Source organism: Balaenoptera ricei, chromosome 20 (genome assembly GCF_028023285.1).
Source record: "Balaenoptera ricei isolate mBalRic1 chromosome 20, mBalRic1.hap2, whole genome shotgun sequence".
NCBI lineage: Eukaryota > Metazoa > Chordata > Mammalia > Artiodactyla > Balaenopteridae > Balaenoptera > Balaenoptera ricei.
In genome coordinates, this window is record NC_082658.1 from 17,926,638 (window position 1) to 17,952,795 (window position 26,158).

The window sequence follows — 26,158 nt, forward strand, 5'->3', positions numbered from 1 at the left end:
TCATGTGCTTAATATCAGAATGATCTTCACAGCACGAGTTGTAGATAAAAAGTTGGAGTAAAGGATATACAGTTGGTCCTTGAACAACACAGGTTTGGACTGTGCGAGTCCACTTATACGTGGGTTTTTTTCAATAAAATACAAACTATAGGACTACATGATCTGTGGTTGATTGAATCCTCAGATGCAGAGACTGACTGTAAAGTTATACATGGATTTTTCTGACTGGAGGGAGTGGTCAGTGCCCCTAACCTCCATGCTGTTCAAGGGTCAACTGTACAGAGCAAATGTAAGAAATTGAAAGAGACGTTTCAAAGCAAAGAGAATATAAAGGAATTAGGTTAGGAAGCCAATATATTCAGGCAGAGGGGCAAGACACACTGGCCATGGAACATTGAAAGGGGAAGAGAAACAGGTGGAAGACTTTGGGAGGCCATTATAAAACCCACCACATTAGATGCAAACAAAGCATTACTGTTACTATTTAGCCTCAACTTAGAATTATAGCCTTCAATGTCAGTTTCAAGCATGTAACTCCGGTTCCACTAACATGAGTCTTACCTGTGGAAGATGGTGGAGGGGTTCCAAAAACCAGGGAAACAAAAAGTTGGAGAGTAATCCATAGGAAGCTGATGCCATGAGATCCCAGCTTCTCTCTTTTCTCTAACTTAAAATGGCTGTTGGAATGACCGTTGGAAATGTGGGGAGTAGATGGAATGTTGCCTACCCATCCTGTGTTCTTCATGAAAGAGAGTAGATTAATTCCATATGCTTTATTTAAAATGTGTACTATACTGATGGATAATAACTAAATTTGATGTAACAGGTGATATATGTATGTGTGTGTATATCTGTATGTGTTCATTTATTTATTTATTTGAGAGTGGCAATATGACATTATATACCTCCAAATATGGCCAAAGAAAGGTCCTCAGAGTCGGAAAGAGTTTTATTTCTCTTGGATCTTTCCATCAGGAAGTTGAAAAAGTCATGCATTTCTACCTGTCTTACTTCCTTTCTAGACCCTCCCCCCCCCCCTTTTTTTCAGTACTTCTGCTTCCTTTTTCACTACTACTACTCCAGGATTATTTACCAATCCCAAGTGACTGGGCAACTACATGACTAAACCCAGGCCCTTTGCTGGTGATCTTCAAGTTGAGATGAGCCTGTTTGACCCTGTCCTTTTTTTTTTTTTTAACATCTTTATTGGAGTGTAATTGCTTTACAATGGTGTGTTAGTTTCTGCTTTATAACAGAGTGAATCAGTTATACATATATATATGTTCCCATATCTCTTCCCTCTTGCATCTCCCTCCCTCCCCCCTCCCTATCCCACCCCTCTAGGTGGTCACAAAGCACGGAGCTAATCTCCCTGTGCTATGCGGTTGCTTCCCACTAGCTATCTATTTTACGTTTGGTAGTGTATATATGTCCATGCCACTCTCTCACTTTGTCACATCTTACTCTTTCCCCTCCACATAGCCTCAAGTCCATTCTCTAGACCCTGTCCTCTTATGAAGGATCAGCCACCGGACTCTTGAGGACATCACTTAGGGAGTAAGGCCAACGCCCCCTGCTGCAGGGAAGAATGCATACGTCTGTGTCTGATGCGTGGGTCTCTGGAATGCTGCTACAACATTTCCCACGGAATCCCAAGTCTTTAAAGGTTACAGTGTTCTGGAGCTGGCATGCTGGAATTGACTTAGCAATGGTGTTGCCTTGACTTCAAATCCAAAAAAAAATAGTGAGGGCTTAGGTTGAACCAGACCAGTGAAGTAGCCAAGAGGATTAGTCTCAGCAACTTGGCAACAGTCAGATAGCCTCAGTTTCTCCACCCTTGGCTCTATTTCTATTTGTTTTTTAAATCCCTGACAAGAAGAATTTACATCAGAATTAGTCTTCCTTCAAGACCTGACCCCATACCTAGCAAAGAGAATAATCTCACCTCTGTCCAGCCCTAGGTTAAGGGTGGGGTGAAGAAAAGATACTCAGAACACTAAGGCCTGCCAACCTGGTGAAATCACGTCTTACAGGATGTGATTTTATGAGAGCAATTTGCCTTTGAAGTTTTAGCCACATCTTAAATAACTGAGGATGAAAATCTGCTGCTGCCAGCCTCCTTACAGGATTTGCATTGAATTCAAGATTAATAAACACTTGAAAAGCGTAGGGGGAACTAGAAATTGGCTTGTGGCCTGCTTACGCACAGGACTGAACTGAAAGTTATCTTGTCCTCAATAAAAAAAATAATGCCAGAGCTGAAGAGAGACTGAAAAGTAGGCATCTAGGCCCCTTTCCTTTGCAGATATTCTGCATTTACTAGGAAAATAGTCTCGGTATGGAGGCTAGCCTTTGGGATCTGATGCCTTTTTTTTCCTAAATAAAATCTAGAGGGTAACATCTCTGTATTGTGAATTGACTCAAGAAGAAGCCACAGACACAAAAAACAATTCAAACTGTTCATATTCTTTAGTCCTTGGGAAGCTGTACCAGCAGATTTCTAGATATGGTCTATTTTAGTTCAAAGTGTGATCACACTGTATAAAATATACATTCACTGAGAATGAGGCAGAGCACAGATACCCTGGGGACCTGACATCAGGAATTAGGGCAGGCCAAAAAAAAAAAAAAAAAGACAAAACTCTTCAGGCAAAAAGGCACAACTCCAACATTCAGGAGAGATTTGTATTTTTCTTGCCCCAAACCTACATTAACCACTTAGTGGGAACCACAGTTTTAGGAATTTTGCATCAGGAAATCCTGAACTCTTTCTGCCCTGTCCTAATGTGTCTCAGTGCCAAGTGATGCCAAAATATGACATCTTTGTTTGGCCCTATGTACTTTTACTAACGTGATTCATCACTATCTTATCTCAATTTAAGAGGATATCATATGTGGAGGGGAGGCTGACAGGATCAAAGGAATTGAAAAGGTAGAAGAGAGAAAAAGGAGTCACTGTTTTACAGATAGTGCTATTCTTACTGTCTGACAGAGTAAATCACTTTCTTTAGTTTACAAGCCCCTTTTATTTTTTCCAGGAATTAGAATACTATAGTTCTATCCAGCTTGGGTTCAGACTTGAAGTTTACAAATTGCAGTCCTGAAAGCAGACACTTGTTTTAGCCTCCTAAACAAGAAGTTAAAATTAAATGGTAAAGTCTTTAAGGCCTTAGTTTTCCCTAACTTTCCCCACCCTCATGGTAAATGGACAGAGAAGCCCAATATGCTGTATTACAAACACTAGGATTCAAACTTAAATTTTAAGGATAGGCAGAGTAAGTTGAAAATGAGTTCCTTTTGCTTTGTTCTTTTTAATTATTTTTATAAGGGGTTTCAAATAAAAAGGATCAGAAAGTGACAGAGATAGACGCAGTAATTTGCCTAAAATTAACTGCAAAGCAGTGACGAAAGCCATGAAGAGAAGAATTTCTGATTCCCAGTCCTGTCTCCTTTCCAAATACCCATGCCGTCCTAAGTAACTGTCAGAGGACAAGTTTTGAAATATTAGGGGGACTACATGCCCTAGATTTTACTGGACAGTCCTGATTTCAAATATTCTCCACTGTTGTCATAGCCATGTAAATGTCCTAGAAATTCCAATATTCTGGCATATGAGTTTAAAGAAAATGAAAGAAGAATTGTGGGCCTGGGAGTCAAGGCAAAGTGGGCACATGATAGCTGGTGTCAAGGCCGGGTAACAGGAAGGAGACAGAAAGATCTGATTGCTAGAATAACCAGGCAGCTCAAATGAAGGTAATAGAATCCCACGCTGCAGAGCATCAGCTGCTGCTAGAAAGAATGCTCCCTCCATGAGCGTTCAAAACAGACTCAGAGCAATGTTGCTGTTTTCAACCTAACCTCTGGAGCACTAGTACTCCAGCCTCCATTAAAGAGGATGAGATCTGACAAATAGGGAGATCTGCCACAGTAACAAGTCCTATAAAAGCAGAACAATGTGGGTAATCCTTTAGTGAAGGAGGTGGTGGGAATAACTTCATTAGAAAATATTTTCATGCAGCAACTTCGAAGACTTCCAACTGCTTTACTAAATCAGGTCTGTTCATTCCTCACTAGGACTAGCAAACCTAGCAAGAGAAACAAGTTCTCTAGGTTCATAAATCCATACGGTTAATCCTAGGCTCTTAGCCCCTACACAAACAAAGCCTAGAGATCCAAATGAAGTATACTCTTTATTTAGTACAACTAATCTATTACCACTCTAAATAATTAGAAATACATTGAAATGCTTTTCACAGTATTTCTTCAGTGTGAAAGAGAGAGTAGAAATCCATGGAGCAGAAGAAAGGTTCAGTTCTTTTCCTTTTACCATGACCATTGCTAACATTGTAATTCCATGTAGTAACCCTAAAGGCACATTCTCATCAGCCAGGTGGGGCCTCATGTTCTGCAGAGGAGGCTAAATAACTCTCCCCAGTACTAGGGTTGCCAGATAAAGTACAGGACGCCTAGTTAAATTTGATTTCCAGATAAACAACAAATTTTTTTAAATAAATTGTTTATTAATATAAACATGTTTCAAATATTTCATGGGACCTGCTAATACTAAAATATGCAATATTTGGGGGGGGGGATACTTACACTAAAAACTATTCATTGTTTATCTGAAATTCAAATTTAATTGAAGATTCTGTATTTTTGTTTGCTAAATCTGGCAACTCCACCAGTAGTCTTTCAGATTTTGAAGATGGCAGACAATGGTTTTTGATTTTATTAAAGGGAATTTTAAAGTAGCTTTGTGTGTTTACAAAAATCTTTCTCTTGAGAGTCACTGGCATTCTGTCATGTTTAGTTTTTTAGGTTATGAAACCCCTAAAAGGATTCTCTGACTCTCTTCTTCTAATTTTCATACTCCCCAGGGTATTAACTTTAGTGGAAAACAGCATAGGTTGATATCAACCAGCTCCATAAAAATCAACTTGTCTCTTCAAATATTTCAAATACCTTAAATAGTTTTTCTGAGATTAAATACCCATGTTCAAAATAGGGTGGCGATTGTGCCATATTTTATAAGAGAAATTGCTTTGAGAGTGATGTTGGCAAGATTATGTGGAATAGCAGCCAAATGCTGATCTACCGCACTGGGAAACCAATGATGGTTTTTTATTTCTTTCTCTCACCACTGTTACTATCTTAATATCCTTTTAGCATTTCCACTCACCTGCAAATGATGCAGGCAGACATTATAGACCTGATTCTGCCACTTTGGGAGAGATCAAAGCTTAACCATTTTAATGCGGGAGGGGAAAACACCACTGTGAAGAATAAATATTCAGAGTTTTAATCAAGGAATATCCCAAGAGAATCACATTTTACTACAACCCAGGAAAGGGAAATCTTTTCCATAATTATTAATAATTTGGTTCTTTAGAAAAGTCATCTCCTCTTCACTTGTTTATTAAACATTTACCTAGTGCCTAGAGCAATTCATTGTGTGTGTGTGTATAAGCTTTGACTGAAATATAATTTTCATACGATGAAAATGGAGAAATCTTAAATGTTCAGGTCAATGCATATTGACAATTGTAACCACTGTGTAACTACTAGTCAAAACAAGATATAGAATATTTTCATCACCCCAGAAAGTTTCCTCATGGCCTTTTCAGTCAATCCCCACTCCTGCCCCCACTTCACCCGAGCAACCCAACTACTTTCTGATTTCTGTCACTGTAGATTTGTTTTGCCTGTTCCTGTACTTCATGTCAATGGAATCTTTTAGTATGTGTTGTGTGTGTGCGGGGGTGTATGTGTGTGTGTACGTGTGTGGCTTTATACAACATGATTTTTTTTGTTTGTTTTTAAATTTATTTATTTTATTTGTTTTCATTTTTGGCTGCGTTGGGTCTTCATTGCTGCATGTGGGCTTTCTCTAGTTGCAGCGAGCGGGGGCTACTGTTCGTTGCAGTGCGTGGGCTTCTCATTGCAGTGGCTTCTCTTGTTGCGGAGCACGGGCTCTAGGCACGCAGGCTTCAGTAGTTGTGGCTCGTGGGCTCTAGAGCACAGGCTCAGTAGTTGTGGTGCACGGGCTTAGTTGCTCCGCGGCATGTGGGATCTTCCCGGACCAGGGCTTGAACCCGTGTCCCCTGCATTGGCAGGTGGGTTCTTAACCACTGCGCTACCAGGGAAGCCCCAACATAATGTTTTTGATCTACACATGTTGTGTGTATCAGTACTCCATTCCTTTATATTGCTGAGTAGTATGGTAGGACTATACTGTAATTTATTTATTCCTTCTCTTATTGATAGACATTTGTATTATTTCCAGTTTGGGGCTACTATAACTAAGGCTACCTATGAGTGTTCCCGTTCAATTTTATACAAATATGTCTTCATTTCTCTTGGCTACACACTTAAGAATGGAATTGCTGTGTCACGGGTTAAATATATATTTAATTTTATAAGAAATAGCCAAACAATTCTCCAACATGGTGGTACCTTTTTACGCTCCCACCAGCACTACATGAGTGTTCCAGTGTTTCCGCATCTTCACCAACATTTGGGTTGTCTTTTTTTACCCCTTCTAGTGGATGTAAAATGGCATCTCCTTATGGTTTTAATTTGCATCTTCCTGATGATTACTGATGTTGAGCATTGTCACAGGTTGAATTCCCTTGGAAGCAGACTCACTGGGAGATTAGTTGGCAGGAGGTTTTTTAGGGAGTGCACTTGGGCTCAACATCTGTGGAAGAGAAGAGACAGAGCATGATTGAGCAAGGGAAGAAGTTGAGCTATTATACAATGTAGTGTCAGAGGCCTCAGCTGACCTTACAGAAAGCGCTGAAACTGGGATGAACCGTCAAAAATGTTCTGAGTTTGGACAAGTGGCTGGGCTTTTGTACCCCCATGTTGATTAGTCACTGGATGTAGGCCACTTCGAGAAGAGGCTCTTGTTTATTAAACATTTACTTAGTGCCTGGAGCAATTCATTGTGTATGTATGTGTATAAGCTTTGACCTTGGGCAAGTCAGGGCTCTTCAGCAGAGGCAATCACTGAAGTGGACTGATTGAAAGCTGTCTGCTGGCAGCCTTTCCAACAGCTGAGGAGTAAGTCCTTCATTCCAAAAGGAGAATCAGAGTGGCACATCATAGCATTTACTACAAGCACTTTTCATGGCTTATTGGCCATTTATATCTCTTTATTTGTGAGGCATCTTTTCAAGTCTTTCACCCATTTTTTAATAGGGTAGCTCAAATTTTTGTTGTTAATTTATAGGCACTCCTTAAATTATCTGGATATGAATCCTTGGTCATGTATATGTAAAATGAAAACTGTTTTCCCAGTCAGTCATTTGTCTACTCATTTTCTTTGTGATGTCTTTTTTTTTTTTTTTTTTTTGGCTGCGTTGGGTCTTTACTGCTGCGCCCGGGCTGTCTCTAGTTGCGGCGAGTGGGGGCTACTCTTCATTGTGGTGCGCGGCCTTCTCATTGCAGTGGCTTCTCTTGTTGTGGAGCACAGCTTTAGGGTGCGCGGGCTTCAGTAGTTGTGGCTCGCGGGCTCTAGAGCACAGGCTCAGTAGTTGTGGTGCACGGGCTTAGTTGCTCCGCGACATGTGGGATCTTCCCAGACCAGGGATTGAAGCCGTGTCCCCTGCATTGGCAGGCAGACTCTTAACCACTGTGCCACCAGGGAAGTCCCAGTGATGTCTTGTGATGAGTAAATATTTATAATTTTGATGAAGTCCAAGTTTTCAATTTTTTCTTTTATGGCTAGTGCTTTTTGTGCCCTGCTGAGAAATCTTTGCCTCCTTCAAGGTCACAAAGATACTCTTCTGTACTTTATCTAGAAGCTGTATGGTTCTTGTGCTACTCACTTTAAAAAATAAGGTTTAAGGTAAGGAGGTTTCTGATTATAAAAGTATTACTTGATCAATGTAGGGAATTCAGAAAATTTAGATGAGCATTAAGAAAATAAAAATAATCAGTAATTCTAAACATATCACTGTTAATAATTAGTATACTGACCTCCTGTCTTTTTTGATGATACATAACACACACACACACACCATGTTGGGATCATGACCTATTTCACTTAATATATTATTCAGGTATTCATGTTATTAAATATTCAATGTCAATGGCTATAGATATGCGCTAACTTATTTAACTTAAACTAGTTAATTTATTTAACTAATTTCCTATTCTTGGATATTCAGAGTGTGTCTAATTATGTTTACTGTTTTAAATATAACCCCTATAAAACCAAGCTGACGGGTAGCCCAAGCTAAGATTTTACAGAAACATCATTCCAGCATTTAAAAATAAAAGAAAGAATCAAGGAAAAAGAGGAGGAGAATGAGAATAAAGAAAAGAAAAAGAAAAGTAAACCTTTACTTTCTCAACATAAAACCAAAGGGAGGGGCTTCCCTGGTGGTGCAGTGGTTGAGAATCCGCCTGCCAATGCAGGGGATAAGGGTTCGAGCCCTGGTCCGGGAAGATCCCACATGCCGCGGAGCAACTAAGCCCATGTGCCACAACTACCGAGTCCGTGCGCCACAACTACTGACCCTGCGTGCCACAACTACTGAAGCCCGTGTGCCTAGAGCCCATGCTCCGCAACAAGAGAAGCCACCACAATGAGAAGCCTGTGCACGACAACGAAGAGTAGCCCCCACTCGCCGTAACTAGAGAAAGCCCTCACGCAGCAACGAAGACCCAATGCAGCTAAAAATAAATAAATTAATTAATTAAAAAAAAAAAACCAAAGGGAGATTCCATTAATAAGACATAGCAAAGCTTCTCAAAATCCTCTCTTCTCTTCTCCCTCTTAATACTTCATGCAGAGGACAGTTGTTTGAAACTTCCTCCCAACTAGCTCTGCTTTTCCTGGTTTCTCCATTCCCTTCCTTCCTTTTCCCATCATCTCTTTGGTCCCTGACCCCAAACAGTCTGATAAAATTCTTCCCACTTTCCTATAAATATCTGCCTTTTTCAATGTAAATTAAATTGAAGCTCTATTGCATTTTCTCCAAGACCCAATACCCTCATTTTACCAATTGAGCAGCAAAACATTCTTTTAGCCTTGTGGGAGAGAGGAAGGTTGTGAAAATTCATACTTACCATATTTTTTTCTGTCATATAAAGGAGTGGTCCCCAACCTTATTGGCACCAGGGACCGGTTTCGTGGAAGACAATTTTTCCACGGAGAAGGGGGGTGGGGATGGTTCAGGCAGTAATGCAGGCGATGGTTCAGGCAGTAATGCAAGTGATGGGGAACGGCAGATGAAGTTTTGCTCACCTGCCCCTCATCTCCTGCTGTGCAGCTCGGTTCCTAATAGGCCACGGACCGTGGCCCCAGGGTTGGGGACCCCTGATATAAAGAACTTATATGAACAAAGTTATAGATATAGATATACAATACCTTTTTCCTCCTACATGTGATTATTTCCTTAGGCTCAATATCTAGAAGTAAAATCAGGGATCAAAGAGAGTGAACAGTATTTTTTATAATATTTACTTTCTCTTCTGCAAATATAATCCCTCCAGTTATGTACTCTTTTTTTGTTTTTTAAACATGCCACATTTAAATTTGTTTATTTATTTTTGGTTGCATTGTGTCTTCGTTGCTGCGTGCAGGCTTTCTCTAGTTGCAGCGAGCGGGGGCTACTCTTCCTTGCAGTGCGTGGGCTTCTCATCGCGGTGGCTTCTCTTGTTGTGGAGCACGAGCTCTAGGCGTGAGGACTTCAGTAGCTCTAGGCTACTCTAGGGCGCGAGGGCTTCGGTAGCAGGCTCAGTAGTTATGGCTTGCAGGCTTTGTTGCTCAGCGGCATGTGGGATCTCCCCGGACTAGGGATCGAACCCGTGTCCCCTGCATTGGCAGGCAGATTCTTAACCACAGCGCCACGAGGAAGTCCCAGCATGAACATTTTTAAGGCTCTTAAAAATGTTGCCAAACTGATCTCCAGAAATGTACAAATTTACATTCTTTTGAGCAAAATATGAGAATATCTGCTTCCACAACCTCCAGCATCATGTTATTACCTTTGTTTTCTTTTAATCTTTGTCAGTTTGGTAGGCGAAAGTGGTATCCCGTTGCTCTTTATTTGCATTTCTTTGATTCCTAGTTAGGAAGAACTTTTTTTTTAACATTGGCCACTTTTATTGCTTTGGTGAATTGCTATGCACTTTATACTATGTATTCTTTCACTTACCTCCTCAAGTACCACATGAAGCACATGGTATTATTCTCATTTTGGAAAACTGAGAAATGCATGAATTAATTGACTTGCCTGGGATCTCAGTGGCTAGTAACTGGCAGAGCCAGTGCAAGAACCCAGGTTAACCTGACACAGGACAGGCACTCTTTCCACCTCAACGCTCAGTCTTCCCGTGATCTTTTTCCATAAACTCCAGGGCTGATGTAATTTAACCTAAAGAATGGCTGGAACAAGACAAGTCTAGAGCTTGAGTTCCCATTTAGTTCTTCCCTAACAGATGGTGCATAAATTGGCCCACTCAAGAGCAGATGAGGGGACTTCCCAGGTGGCACAGTGGTTAAGACTCCACACTCCCAATGCAGGGGGCCCGGGTTCAATCCCTGGCCAGGGAACTAGATCCCGCATGCATGCCGCAACTAAGAGTTCGCCTGCCGCAACTAAGGAGCCTGCCAGCTGCAACTAAGACCCGGCACAACCAAATAATAAATTAATTAATTAATTTTAAAAAAAGAGTAGATGAGTTTCCATCACCTGTTTCATTTAAATATTGAGAACTGTGCATAGCAGCAATATTCACAGTAGCCAAAACACGGAAACAACCTAAATGTCCAGCAACAGATGAATGGATAAAGAAGATGTGGTGCATATATACAATGGAATACTACTCAGCCATAAAAAAGAACAAAATAATAACATTTGCAGTAACATGGATGCAACGAGAGATTATCATACTAAGTGAAGTAAGTCAGAAAGAGAAAGACAAATACCATATGATATCACTCTCATGTGGAATCTAAAATATGGCACAAATGAACCTATCTACAAAACAGACATAGAGATCAGATTTATGGTTGCCAGCGGGTGGGGGGAAGGAGAGGGATGGACTGGGAATTTGGCGTTGGTAGATGCAAACTATTACACTTAGAATGGATAAACACCAAGGTCCTACTGTATAGCACAGGGAACTATACACAATCTCCTGTGATAAACCATAATGGAAAAGAATATTTAAAAAAGAATGTGTATATGTGTAAAACTGAGTCACTTTGCTGGACAGCAGAGATTGCCACAACATTGTAAATCAACTATACTGCAATAAAAAAGTAAAAATAAATAAAAAATAAAAATAAAAATAAATGAATATTGAGAACTGTGAAAAGACATTATTTTCTCTTGATGGTCATCAGACTGTCCCACCTTTTCAACAGGGCCACCCAAATCTGTCTCTAGAATCTCTCATGCCTTAATTTCTTCATTTGTAAAATTAGGTGTTGGACTAGATAAACTTTTAATTTCTTTCTAGTTCTTAAATTATATTTTTCTAATTTTCTGTGGAAAAAGTATGCTTCCATCCATCAGCTGTGGCTAATGAAGGCCGCATTTGACAGTTTGTGAAGTTTAGGAAATTCCTTTTAAGAATGCTTTTTTCCTTTTTGACCTGCTTTTCTGTCCTTCTCACTATCCTGTCCCCTTGATATGTTGCCTTATTTTCCAAAGGATCTCTATGTCTCTCTTTGTCTCTGTCTCTCCCTGCCTGGATTTGGATATTTCCCCCTCCCAGTTTTGTTTCCATGGTCACACTCTGTATGTTTCTACTTTTACCCTAGACTCTTTTTCTCTAGACCCTTTACCATTCTCTCTGCATCAATTTTCTGTGTTCATCTCTGTAGAAGTTACAAGATAGCCATAAAGTCTGGAAACATAGATAACAGTTTATATTTTTACAGATTGAACCCCCTTGATTACTTCTTCTGGGGTATGTATGTTTATTCAGTGAAAATGAAAATCAAAGATAAATTATACAAGACAAGGTATCACAGACTCATTTGCAAGGAATGGTAGAAACTGCATTAGCACTGCATGTACTGTGGGTTGTTGGCCCATCGCATAGAACTAGGCACCCCTAGTGAGGAACATATCGTGTAACGTTACTGAACATAGCATGTTTCGTATTGTAATATTCATAAATCTTTTAAGTATATTCACCCACGTTTCCAGATTTATGGCCACTTGTAGTTCATTAGTGAATTTTTTTTCTTGCCTTTCCTTTCTCTTTGTGTTATCCATATTTCTTCATAAGTATGCTCTTCATTAGAACTGGCCCCTGTTTTAATGACTTAGCTTTGAAATAGAACAAAATGCTTAAGTGGAGTCTATTGAGAAACAGAAGTTGTAGAACAGTTGAGTTTTATTTTGGCCCTTCTATGTTTCTATCCACAGCCAGAATTTCTGTCCCAATTAAGAAGAGGAAGTTACTCAAGAGAGGCCCCTTAGCAACACTCAGCACCCATTTAATAAAACAGCACATCAACCATGGCCTTTTTACTTTACTGAAACAATCCGTGAAATTATTAAAAACAATAAAAAATATCCCTATTGAGTATTATTTCCTGAGGCCTTTATTTTTTATTTTAGTTTATTTTTTAATAAATATTTATTTATTTTATTTATTTTTGGCTGCATTGGGTCTTCGTTGCTGCACGCGGGCTTTTCTCTAGTTGCGGCGAGCGGGGGCTACTCTTCCTTGTGGTGCACGGGCTTATTGCTGTGGCTTCTCTTCTTGTGGAGCATGGGCTCTAGGCACACAAGCTTCAGTAGTTGTGGCTCATGGGCTCTAGAGTGCAGGCTCAGCAGTTGTGGCCCACGGGCTTAGGTGCTCCGTGGCATGTGGGATCTTCCCGGACCAGGGCTTGAATCCATGTCTCCTGCACTGGCAGGCAGATTTTTAACCACTGCACCACTAGGGAAGCCCTTCCTGAGGCCTTTAAATGTTTATCTATTATTCCTTTCTTTCCTTATTTTGCAATATCATTGAGAGACAAGAACTTATTATTCCCACAGCACAAATGAGAAATGGATGTACAGATAGGTTGTGAATTTCCAAAGTTCTCATTAAGTTGGACCAGATCTGAAGCCAGAGACTGGGTCTCTCTGCTGACTGAGTCTCTTGGCCAGGCCTTTTTATCCTACAAGAAGCTGTCTAGTTAATGTAGAAGATGTGGCTTGCTTATTCATTGCTCTTGGAAAATGAACCTCTTTTTCTGTTCCTCCCTGAAAGAAAGAAAGAAAGAAAGAAAGAGAGAAAGGAAGGAAGAAAGGAAGGAAGGAAGGAGGAGCAGGGAGAAAGGAAGAAAGAAAGAGGAGTTCCCTGGCAGTCCAGTGGTTAGGACTCGGCGCTTTCACTGCCAGGGCCTGGGTTCGATCCCCAGTCAGGGAACTAAGATCCTGTCAGCTGCACTGCAGAAAAAAAAAAAAAAAAAAAAAAAGGAAAGAAAGAAAGGAAAGGAAGAAAGAAAGAGAAAGAAAGAAAGGAGGGAGGCAGAAAGGAAGGAATAAAGAAAGGAAGGAAGAAAAGAAAGGATCCATGGCAGCCTGCCGTCATCTGGAATGGCTCAGGTGATAGCCAGCCACTTAGAGGCAGGGAAATTGTTGTGGTCACTGGTGATTTCAGTGATTTTTCCCACCACCAGCTGTCATCACAATTTCCAGAAAAGCTGCCAAGAAAAAGTAGGAATTAGCATTTCACAGGTCCCCCTCCCCCCACCATTATGGATCTTGGAACTTTTCCTGACTACTCTTTGCCCTCATACCTTCCTTCCCACACCAATCCAGATAAACAGGCAAGGTATTTGACCTCACCTGCATTTGAAGACCTCAGTACTTGAGAAGTTACTGCCCTTCTGTCAGAAATCTTTACTGAGACTGAGTTATGATTTCTTTCCCTAATCTGGATCATTTCCTTAAAATTAAAACACCCAGGGATATGCACCTTATCCATACTTTCCCTTTTCCCTTTCTCCTCTTGCTCTCCCCCACTCCAAACAATGCAGTCAAGGTTCTAACTATTAAGACACTTATCACACTGTAGGTAACTGGTAATTGAAGTGCTTATCTTCACTCTAGAGCTTGTGACTTATTCATGTCGCACCCTTACACAGCACAGTGTCTGGCCCATTGTTGGGACTCAATGAATGTTGGTTGAATAGAACTTGCCTAAATTGGCCTCAGGCACCTCCTGAATTTCACAGTGTGCTGAGCTCTAGGGAAAATTGGACTGACTAAGCCAACTGCTCCCTTCCTGTCTGGGGAGACCCACCCAGAGAACAGGAGGCCGCACCTCTGCAGAGGGAGAGAGAGGGCTTGACTGATGTCCCCCTCTGCCTGTGATCCCACCCCACACTTTTTCCTCTGTAAATACAGCCATCCTGAAACTTGTTTTTTCCAGACACGTTTGTGGGGCAGAGCTACTAATAGAACATGCTGTGGGCTAGATAGGGATCAGGGTAGAGACCATAGCCTGAATTATATCATAGGAAGCACTAAGAAAGTTAGGTTAGAATTTGATAAGAACCTAAGTAGACTAATCTCTGAAGAGAGATATCTGTCTGTAGGGGTTAAGAGTGTGATCTCTAGAGACCTGCTATCTCGGTTCAAATAGTATTTGTGCAGTTTTTCAACTGTGTGACCTTGGACAAGCTACTTAACCTCTCTGTACCTCAATTTCCTCACCCATGAAGTAGGGATAATAATAGTACCTGCGTGACAAGGTTGTTAAAAGAATTAAATCAGTTAATACATGTTCGTGCTCAATATTGTTATTACTAAAGAGGATGGCTTTGGACGGCAGCAGGTTTAATATGCTGAGGTTTGTATGTGCAAATGCAGGGATGGGGAGAGTTAATCATTAGGGTCTGGAGACAGTGGAATTACTTTGTACAAATGAATGAGAAGAATTTGGAGTTCAGGGTGGGGTAGAAATCAGAGGAGAGAGTAAGGAGAAGAAATGAGGGAGAAGGGAAAAATTAAAAGCCATTTCAAATTTCCAATAGTATAACAGCAAGATATCTTTTAAGAACAGGTATATTTAATTTGAAATTATTTATGTTGCTGAGCTCTAAACCACCACTAAAGTAAAATGGTACAACTTGGAGAGCAGTTTGGCACTATCAAAATAAAAAGGTACATAACTTTTGATCCTTCAATTCTATTTCCAGGAATTTATCCTACCTTGGTACTTGCAAACAGACTCATGGCCTCTTTGTAATGCCAAAATTTTGGGAACCACCTAAGTGTCCATCAGCATAGTCTATCTATGCAATGGAATACTATGTAGCCATTAAAAAGATTGAGGCAAAGTTATACATATTATTTATGGTTAATAGGCAAGCTAAAAAGAAGAGAGTTCTATTGTAGGCAGAGGGAGAGCACCAAGAGCCAACTGGAGGAGCAATGCCAAAGTCCAAGCTGGAGTCTACATCCTAGAAGAATAGAGACATCACGCCTGGAGCGGCTGGTGGGAGTAATGAGAGTTGGGAATCACAAAGCCTTTGCAGAGTTGCACGGAGGGAAGATCAACATGAGAGCAGGTGGGGAATTAGCAAGCGGGAAGGTCCTTGATGATTCCTTTAAAAGCAGCTGGTGTTTGTAGGTCCCATACAGAAATCGGTAGTTGTGTGATGCCTGGGTCTGGTTTGCTTAATGGACCAGGGACAGATCAGAGCAAGGTAGTAAAGGAGCAGGTAGATGGGGCTAAGAAAATGAGCCTGGGGAGTTGTGGATGGATAATCACAGTTATGTAGATTTTTAACTAGCTTTCCAACTGACCTCAAAGGATATTGATTTAAAAAGTTGATATCAATAAAGAGAGGGGCCTCACTGTTGTATTAGATATTTTTAAAATCAGTAGCTTAGATGATGATAGAAGCAAGATTTAAAATCATCTTAGACAGAGAAAGACAAATATCATATGACATTACTTATATGTGGAATCTAAAAAAAAAAAGATACAAGTGAACTTATTTACAAAATAGAAATAGACTCACAGATGTAGAAAACAAACTTATGGTTACTAAAGGGGAAATGGGGGACGGATAAATTGGGAATGCGGGATTAACAGATACACACTACTATATATAAAATAATAAACAACAAGGACCTACTGTATGGCACAGGGAGCTATATTCAAGATCTTGTAATAACCTATAATGGAAAAGAATCTGAAAAAGAATATATATATATGTATAACTGAATCATTGCTGTACACCTGAAACATTGTAAATCAACTATCCTTCAATAAAAAATAAATAAAGAAAGAATAAAATCATCATGACAGATTAGAACAAAGTGCCAAAAATCAACATGATGAAATTTGACAGGGATAAAGTAAAGACTCACATTTAGGTTAAAAAAAAAAAAAAATCAATTGTACAAGGAAGGCATGGGTCTGGCTTGACAGCATTTTACATGAAAAAGGTTTAGGACTCACCAAACCCAATGCAGTCACAGATTCATGAAAAGACACAAGGTCAGATCAAAAGAGATAATAGTGTCACTGTGTTTTAAACTGACCAGTTCTGGGTACCTCATATTTATTTATTTGACAAATACTATAATTTATTATTTTCTTCTAATGAACACCTTTTTATTTATTTATTTTTTTTGAGCGGAGAAAATTTTTAATTTTAGGTTTTTTTTTTTTTAACATCTTTATTGGAGTATAATTGCTTTACAGTGGTGTGTTAGTTTCTCCTTTACAACAAAGTGAATCAGCTATACATATACATATACATATATGTATATATACATATACATATACATATATCCCCATATCTCCTCCCTCTTTCGTCTCCCTCCCACCCTCCCTATCCCACCCCTCTAGGTGGACACAAAGCACCAAGCTGATCTCCCTGTGCTATGCGGCTGCTTCCCACTAGCTATCTATTTTCCATTTGGTAGCATATATAAGTCCATGCCACTCTCTCACTTCGTCCCAGCTTACCCTTCCCCCTCCCCGTGTCAAGTCCATTCTCTACATCTGCGTCTCTATTCCTGTCCTGCCCCTAGGTTCTTCATAACCATTTTTTTTTTTTTTAAGATTCCATATATATGTGTTAGCATATGGTATTTGTTTTTCTCTTTCTGACTTACTTCTCTCTGTATGACAGACTCTAGGTCCATCCACTGGGTACCTCATATTTAAAAAGATACTGATGAACCAGTGTATGCCCAGGGAGAGATCAGGTTGGAAAAGGATCCAGTAACTTACGTGAGGAATAATTTGATGGAGTTTAAAGATATTAAATATTGGGAAGAAAAGACTAAGGTGAATAAATAATTGCTATCCTCAATTAGCTGTTTTTTTTTTTTTTAAGTACGGGCCAACAACATGAAATTGTCAGTATCCAACCATCTTGATCTACAAAAATGTAATTTCATTTGGGTCAACCGAATAGAAGACGATGTCAACTCCTTTTGTAATGCTGCAGAGGGCAAATGAGAATCAATGGTTGAAAGAGGGAAGCAAATATTACATCAGCACAGGAAGGAATCTGTCACAATCAGATGCTCAAGAACAGAATGAGCAGCCTCGCAAAGTTCTAGGTTCTGTCTCATTGAGACAGCCCAAGCAGAGCTGGGTGACAGTCTGTTAGGAATATTTAGCATTTTCTGCATTCAAGTGGGAGACTCTCCATGATCTGGCCTGAGCATCCAACCTCTCTACAGTACAGAGACAACACACGAGACCACTGTCACAGCCACCCTGGCCATCCTGTGTTGTCTCACACTGCTGTGTCTTTGTGCATGTCAGTCCCTTGCCTAGAATTGCACATCTTCTTGCAAATTCCTACTCATCTCTCCAGATGCAACTCAAGTGTGGCCCCACCTGAACTCTAAATGGTGTGTCGTACTCTCTTTTATACCTTGTACCTTGTGCTTACTTCTACAGTGGGACTTGTTCTTTTGCAAATGTTTTGTGAACGTCTCTCTTTCCTACTAAATGTGAGCTGCCTGTGGGCCAGAAACATGTCTCTTTCATCTTCCATGTTCCCAGTGATTAGAGCAATGTCTTTGGATACTCAATAAATATTCACTAAATGAATGAGGTTGGATGTTTTGATTTTATATACATAAAATAAAAATTATTATACATATGCATTTGGAATCAAATGTTAATCAAAACTAACGTCCTTACTATGTGTGATACACATTGATATTTTCTTTTTAATAAATTTATTTATTCAGTTATTTATTTTTGGCTTCATTGGGTCTTTGTTGCTGCACGTGGGCTTTCTCTCGTTGCAGCTAGCGGGGGCTACTCTTCGTTGCGGTGCGCGGGCTTCTCATTGCGGTGGCTTCTCCTGTTGCGAAGCACAGGCTCTAGGCGCGCGGGCTTCAGTAGTTGTGGCACATGGGCTCAGTAGTTGTGGCTCGCGGGCTCTAGAGCGCTGGCTCAGTAGTTGTGGCACACGGGCTTAGTTGCTCTGCGGCATGTGGGATCTTCCTGGACCAGGGCTGGAACCCATGTCCCCTGCACTGGCAGGCGGATTCTTAACCACTGCGCCACCAGGGAAGTCCCACATTGATATTTTCTATTTTATTCATTATAAAAAATGGAAGTCATGGGGCTTCCCTGGTGGCGCAGTGGTTGAGAATCTGCCTGCCAATGCAGGGGTCACGGGTTCGAGCCCTGGTCTGCGAAGATCCCACATGCCGCGGAGCAACTGGGCCCGTGAGCCACAACTACTGAGCCTGTGCGTCTGGAGCCTGTGCTCCGCAACAAGAGAGGCTGCGATAGTGAGAGGCCCGCGCACCGCGATGAAGAGTGGCCTCCGCTCGCCACAACTAGAGAAAGCCCTCGCACAGAAACGAAGACCCAACACAGCTAAAAATAAATAAATAAATTTATTTTTAAAAAATGGAAGTCATGATCTAGGTTCCAAAATTAACTCGGGTTCCCAGCCTTACACCAAAACACACTGAACTACAGGGTCAACAGCAGGGATTTGAACGGAAGATATGAGAACTTGACAGAAGCTACAGGCCTTCTTGCCAGAAAGATGCATATATGGACTAAACTGACATTCAATTTCAGAGGCTTCCTGGACCCACTGAAGTCCTTCTGTACATCACAGGTTATGAGAAAGTTCCTTCTAACGCTGCAATCTTATTTTTGTGAGACGCATTAAAGTAGTCTAGGAACATTTCGGAGTTGTCCATACAGAAAGCACAAAATTGGAAGGGAGGTACGTAAAGAACAAAGAATAGAGGGAAAATTCTGAGATGGGATAGGCAGGACAGATAAATACATGTGAAAGGTAAAGGAATGGGGAACAAAATAAATCCTGGCTAAGGGTTAGGAGGAAGGGAAAGGTAGGTGCTGCTAGGCCAGGGTTTTAGGCCTGTGGAATCTGACATTCTTTCCAGACAATGGAGCTTGGGGTTCCAGCTCTGTAGCTTTCTTCTCCCCTCCCTATGGCTCACTATTCCTCCCTCCCATTTTTAGGCAGCCCTTATGGAAACTCTGAAACTCTTTTTCTCTTTTCTTCCAGATGGGAAGCTCTGGCAGAAAGAATGTTTTGGCCTGTGTGCAATGACTCCATTCTCTCTGCCAAGGGATAAAGCTAAAATCTGCTTTCTTGGAAACCAGCTCACGTCTTTAGGAAGCATGACCCTAGTTAGGGAGCAATTGGGACCTTTGCGTAAAGGGGAGATAAGAAAATAATTTTCAGCATCCACTAGTACGGTGACACACAAGGATAGTAGGATGTGAACACCGACAAATGATTTAAAAATGGAATCTCCTGTCTCTAAGATCTAAGCTCACACAGACTACTACATTGGGCTTCTTTGAATCTTAAATAACTCTAAAGTGTTTTCAACAATCTGTCGGGGAGGCAACAGACATGCAGCTCACATTTTCACAGGACAAACAGTGAAAGGGACATGTATGAGGTCTAGAAGCATAATACAACTGACTTCCTATGGAGCCCTCAGGAACCTGGAGATTTTAAGAACTTTTGTGAGGTCCAGAAAACTCGGAACATTACTATAGTCCATAAGTAACTAGACTGAGGCAAAGAGAATGGAATTTGGGGTGGGGTTAGGTAACCTGAGTTAGTCTCTAGATAGGCCCCTGACTCACTATGTGATAATGGCTGGTCACTTCCTGGCTCAGTGTTCCAGTGCCCGTCCACCCTTTCCCCGGCCCCTTTCCCTGCCCAAGAAAAATAAAATCACAACTTTATTCTTTCTTGAGAAAGTTAAACATGATTGTTTCTATAAAGCAATCTGGAAAATAGCCGATCTCTTAGGGCAGCATTATGAGATGATTTTGTTCATTTTATAACCAATGTAACCTCCTGGGTGGTATATAAAGCCATGAAGATGGCAAACTTCTTATTTGTTGTTGGGATCCTCACATGGGCATGGAATAAATAAGTGGTCTGCTTGCCTCTTCTGCCTCTTCTGTCTTTTGGGATGACACTGTTATGTAGTAAAGGCCTCTGGAGAGAGATCTGGGCGATAACTGGGTAACACCCAACTAAGTCAGGGAATGAGTCAGGGCTCAAGGACTCGATACCAACCTCTCCCACTCCTGCCAGGAAACCTCTGGGGTGAGACAGAGATGAGAGAGGAGCCGAGGGGCGGGCCTCACAGCAGCCTGCCCTGGGGCCTCTGACTCGTGGTTTCACCCTGGTTTGCCCTGCAGCTGTAACGTGTCTGCTGACACGCAAGCCCTGACACGCTCGTCCTCCCCCTTTCCCAAACTTCTGCTCAGTCTCAGAACTGTCATACAGAGTGAAGTAAGTCAGAAGGAGAAAAACAAATATCGTATATTAACACGTATATGTTGAATCTAGAAAAATGGTACAGATGAACTGGTTTGCAGGGCAGAAATAGAGACACAGATGCAGAGAACTAATGTATGGACACCAAGGGGGAAAAGCCAGGGGGGTGGGGGTGGGGTGAATCGGGAGATTGGGATTGACATGTATACACTAATATGTATAAAATGGATAACTAATAAGAACCTGCTGTACAAAAAATTTAAATTCAAAAAAAAAAAAAAAAAGGAAACGCAGGGCAAAATACAAAGGACTTTTTGTCAAGGAGGTGATGAGGAAGTAGAAACTAAACTTACCACCGAGGAAACCAGGATAAGAGAAGGGCAGAAGAGTGCCATGGCTGGGCTGACACAGAGAACAGGACCAAGGGCTAAGGCTGAGCAGGACCAAGAAGCACTAGCCTGGAATCCTGTAAGACTCAAGAGCAAAATGGTAAAAAGTCACATTTCTTGTTTGGAGGTACTCAGTTCTCACAAATCCGTCAACACCATTCCCAGTTTGTGGCAATTCTGAGAAAGAACTCTCACCTAGTGAAAAAACAATTTTAGGCACCTACCGTGTACCAGTCATATGTTTTCACATAGGATTTCACTTAGTGCTCACAACAGTCCTACAAGGTAAGTTTTATTATCCCCATTTCACAGATGGGTATACTGGGCCTCAAAAGACTTAAGGAATGTGCCCATAGAGTTTGGACCTGGCCAGTTGGATTCCCCTATACCAAGCTGCCTTTGATTTGAAGTCAAATCAAATCAAAATAATGTCAAAATAGTAGACTTCTTAAGCCTTCCAGGAACAGTAAGGAGCAGACCAGGTAAGGAACAATGAATGGAGACCTCTAAATCTCTGAAGTAGGTACTTAAAAACCCTGGAATTGCTGGGTTTGCATAGGCCTCTATGCAATCTGAGATCCCAGTGAAACCTTGGTACCCTCTAGTGGAAGTTTCCTGCATTCACACAGCTTTCCTGGCTTCAACCGTGAAGAGCTGGAAAGGAAGCCCTCACCCAGCCACTGGAGAGCATCCCCAAAGAATGGCCAACTGGAAGATACATGTTTGTACGTCAGGGCCCATGGAGGGTAGAGGAAAGAATACAGACCAGAGGGAAGGTGTGCTGAGCCATTGGTTCACAAGGGTCCCCAAAGGGAGTCCTTGTTAGGCCTTTGTGCATTATTAATAGGAGCTCAATACACATCAATGGGGGCTGTAGGTTTTTAGGGCTCAAGAGAGTAATTTTTTTTTTAATGGGGGAAATTAGTGATCGGAGATGCAAAGTGACTCCCAAGGCCACAAGGAAGTCAATGTCAGCAATGGTGAGACCAGAACCCATGTCTCCTGCCTCCCAAACCAGAGTTCTTCCCATTGTATCACACTTCCCATTTTTTGGGAACCCAGCCTATGAGAACAAGCTCCCAGGCTCCTGAATCTTATGCCTACAACCCTGCAGGCATTCCTGGAGCTTCTGCCCCAAGTTCCCAGTGCCAAGATGTCAGATTTATTTCTGTCTCCCTCCTCCCGCAGAGGTAATCCCTGGGAATGGAAGTGGGTTAGAAACAGATTACTCTGATCCAGGGGCTTTGTTCTCTCCTCCCTGAACGGGGTGGGGTGGGGGAGGGCCCGGGGCGAGGGAGAGGGGAAGTCACAAATAGCATGAAATTCCCTTTTAGGATTATCGCTTGATTTAGCCAGCTGGGGCGAAAGTGGAGCAAGAAGAGGGGAGGGATTAGTTCTAGACCTCGCTTGAACAGCGGGATGCATGGGCTTCTTTTCTGGCTGAGCCAGGATGAGCAATATCTCTTCCTTAACATACCTTTAGAAATAAAGAGGCTGAGGCAGGCAGCAAAGGATAAAGGAAAAAGCCTTTGTCTTCAGCAGCAGGGATGAATGGAAGGATGGATGAGACAGACGAGCAGCTAGGAGAAGAAAGTCATGCAGCACAGAAATAAGGACTCACGGGCTTCCCCGGTGGCGCAGTGGTTGAGAATCTGCCTGCCAATGCAGGGGACACGGGTTCGAGCCCTGGTCTGCGAAGATCCCACATGCCACGGAGCAACTGGGCCCGTGAGCCACAATTACTGAGCCTGCGCGTCTGGAGCCTGTGCTCCGCAACAAGAGAGGCCGCGATAGTGAGAGGCCCGCGCACCGCGATGAAGAGTGGCCCCCGCTCTCCGCAACTAGAGAAAGCCCTCGCACAGAAACGAAGACCCAACACAGTCATAAAGAAAGAAAGAAATAAGGAATCACTTTTGGGCATGGAAACAACCTTCATTTCAATGGTTTTAACTTTAACAGAGCTGAGGACTGCTCCCTAGAGGAAAAAAGCTAACACACATAGGACTTCCTGAGGATTTCCAATTCATATCCAGGTTATGGGCTCTTTTGCTTTAGGAACACTGCACTGGGGTGGACTCTGGGACTGCCGATGTTATCTGTGTCCAGCATAAAGAGCAGACACTTACTAGGACTCTGCTAGGCTCCATATATCCCTTCCACGGCTCTCATGGGGCTTGGAAGCAGTTACCATAACTAACCAGAGTGGGAACATGTATTAATTCATTTAATGACTTAGTAACAATTCTATGAGTTAGGTACTCAATTTCCCCTTTTCTATGGTGAGGAAAAGAAGTGGAGCTAAGATGTACACTCAGGCACCACTATGTGAGAGTCATAGATAGTCAACTCTCCTAGTGACAAAGAAGCTCTGCTAACATTGTTAGCTAAAGATCAGTTGAAAACATTTCTTAGAAAGTCAGAATTCTTCGTTTCTTCTATGTCACCTTATCTTGGACAATTCACTTCACTTCCTTTGTTCTTCATGCGCTCTCTCAAGGGAGGGAAGTACAACATAAACATGTGGCAAGCCTATCACTCGCTTCAATCCAAGTATCATATTGTTTACAGTAATCAATAAACATACTGTAATCAGATTCTTCCAATTCTCCAGAAGGATCTTCCGTGTTCAAATCAACAGTGCTTCTCCTAGAATGTAGACTACCAGGCAGAATTTTAGAAGTTCCAATATTTGATATCATCTGCCACTAAGAGGGAAAAAAATCCAAATACAGTACATATCCCACTGCTCATGGGATATCCCATCTTCTTTGGATCCATTTAGAAATTTCAGTAAGACGAGTGATTCCAGGAAACCCCCGTATTTGGGGAAACAGGAAATCAACTTTGCCCTCTGCCTCATCATATTTTATCTGGGATTCTACTGATCCACTTATTTTTTTTCCCCCATGATCACTTATTGAATAAATATTTGAGTGTCTACTATGTGCAAGACTGTTTTTTGCAAGGTTAAGCCCCTAACCACCTTATTCCTTCCTCTAATTACACAGTAAGTTTCCTTCTCTTGCTCTCACTTTGCTTTTTCTGAAATGTGAACTACTTGGGTTGTAGGATTATGAAATATCCTTTTCGTGTTAACTTCCCCAGGCAGACAACTCCCAATTTTCCATGCAGTTAATGAGATAGGAAGATAATACGAATTTTCCAAAACAGCAGCTAATAAAACCCACTTATAATTCATCTCAGAATGAATTAAACAAGATTGACTTCCCTTATTATTTCATCCAGGTTGATATGGAACAAGTTTGCATTCCCTGAGAAACTGACCAGAAGGCAGGCAGAGATGATCTGGGATGTGTTGGCTACCATGTGAGGCAAACATAAAACTCAACAGTGAAGTAGATAATCCCAGAAAGACTATATCAATGTTCTGTATTAATAACCACTCATCATGGATTGGGGTTTCCCCACTTGGTCAGGAAAACCAGTTAAAAAAAAAAGTTCATGTTTTATTTTCTGGGGCATAGAGTAGATTGACAGGACTCTGTTAAGAAATAATTAGATACATCTTGGGACTTCCCTGGTGGCCCAGCAGTGAAGATTTCGCACTTGCAATGCAAAGGGCACGGGGTTCAATCCCCGGTTGGGGAACTAAGATCCCACATGCCACACAGGGTGGCCAAGAAAATGTTTAAAAAAGTAAAAATTTAAAAAAAGAGAAATAATTAGATATACCTCATTTAAATGCTTAATATATATTCTTTAATTATCACATACGTATAATACCTAATTTCATGTCACTATTAATGTATCATGCTATATAGGTTCTATGCTGTGGCTAGGACTTGTGGGGGAATTCTTACCCTTGAAGAATATACAGGGACTTCCCTGGCAGTCCAGTGGTTAAGACTCTGTGCCCCCACTACAGGGGGTGCAGGTTCAATCCTCGGTTGGGGAATTAAGATCCCACATGATGCCCTGCGCAGCCAAAAAAAAAAAGGAAAAAAAAATCAATGTATGTGTATGTGTGTGTGTGTGTGTGTATATATATATATATATATATATATATATATATATACACACACACACACACACACACATACACAGTATGATTAAAAAGTCAAGATTTAAGACATGAGATCCCCAAACTCGAAAGTAATCTCTCTTTCCTTTGATAGTCCTTAGCATTTTACTTGGACCTTTGTAGCAATTCTATTTCAACCCTGTACAGTCCATAGCTCCCAATTCACTGCAAAATACCATAGGTAAATACTCAATAAACGTTAATTGACAGAATGAGAAAAAACCCAAGGGTAAGTATGAAAAGTGTTTGTCATTCAACGATGACTACAGCACTGGATTTTCCAGGATGACCCCAACATGAATCCTTTAACCACTTAATGTGAAGCAATACAGCGTAGTAGTCAGTGCATGGGTTCTGGAGTTTGCTTGAATTTGAATCCCAGTTCTGCCAGTTATTAGCCGTGTGACCTTAAATAAATTACGTACTTAATTTCTATGCAACATCATATGTAAAAGGAGCATATTGCTCGTTTGTGGTGAAGACTGAGTTAATATATGTAAAAAGTTTAGAAAGATGCCTGGCACCCGGTAAACAATTTCTAAGTATAAGCTATTTTTTGTTAATAAAAATATTATTTGCCTCATATTATTATGCCTCTGTCCCCAAATGGCAAACAGATAAATGCTTTTGTCAGTCCACGTGTCTTTTGCTTCAATAAACATAGTAGTCATTAATTTCCTTAATTTGCTAGTAAGAAAGAATATTCTTCATACGGTACAGAATGGGAAAACTAGAGCTCCGGATTAAGGTTACCCCGAATATCGAGGTCGGATACAGACCCAGAATCTAGTCATTTTTGCCCTTTCTAGGATCCAAGAAGGCACTGAAGAAAAATAGTCATTTCAGAAGGGAAACATCTTTTCGTTCACAAGGTGCAGCACTGTCCCAGTCTTTCTCGAATGCAGTAACTCCCGGCAGCCAGGAAGACCGGCGCGCAGGCGCAGCTTCGGCTGCACGCTCTCTGCCTGGCGCGTGACAACCGTGCTT

At 41.3% G+C, this 26,158-nt stretch overlaps 1 long non-coding RNA gene across 3 annotated transcripts; it reads right to left on the reverse strand.

Annotated features, from left to right (window-relative positions):
- Positions 1-5,864: 5,864 nt before the first annotated feature.
- On the reverse strand, positions 5,865-26,092 carry LOC132355551 (uncharacterized). 3 transcript variants are annotated; one of them, XR_009499652.1, is made up of 4 exons: positions 25,951-26,092; positions 24,951-25,065; positions 21,094-21,206; positions 5,865-6,697 (listed from the first exon to the last, which is right to left on the reverse strand). It is a non-coding gene; the product is annotated as an uncharacterized LOC132355551 (long non-coding RNA). The 3 variants fall into 3 exon arrangements; XR_009499654.1 differs by having other exon boundaries at positions 21,094-21,214; XR_009499653.1 differs by lacking the exon at positions 21,094-21,206.
- Positions 26,093-26,158: the final 66 nt, after the last annotated feature.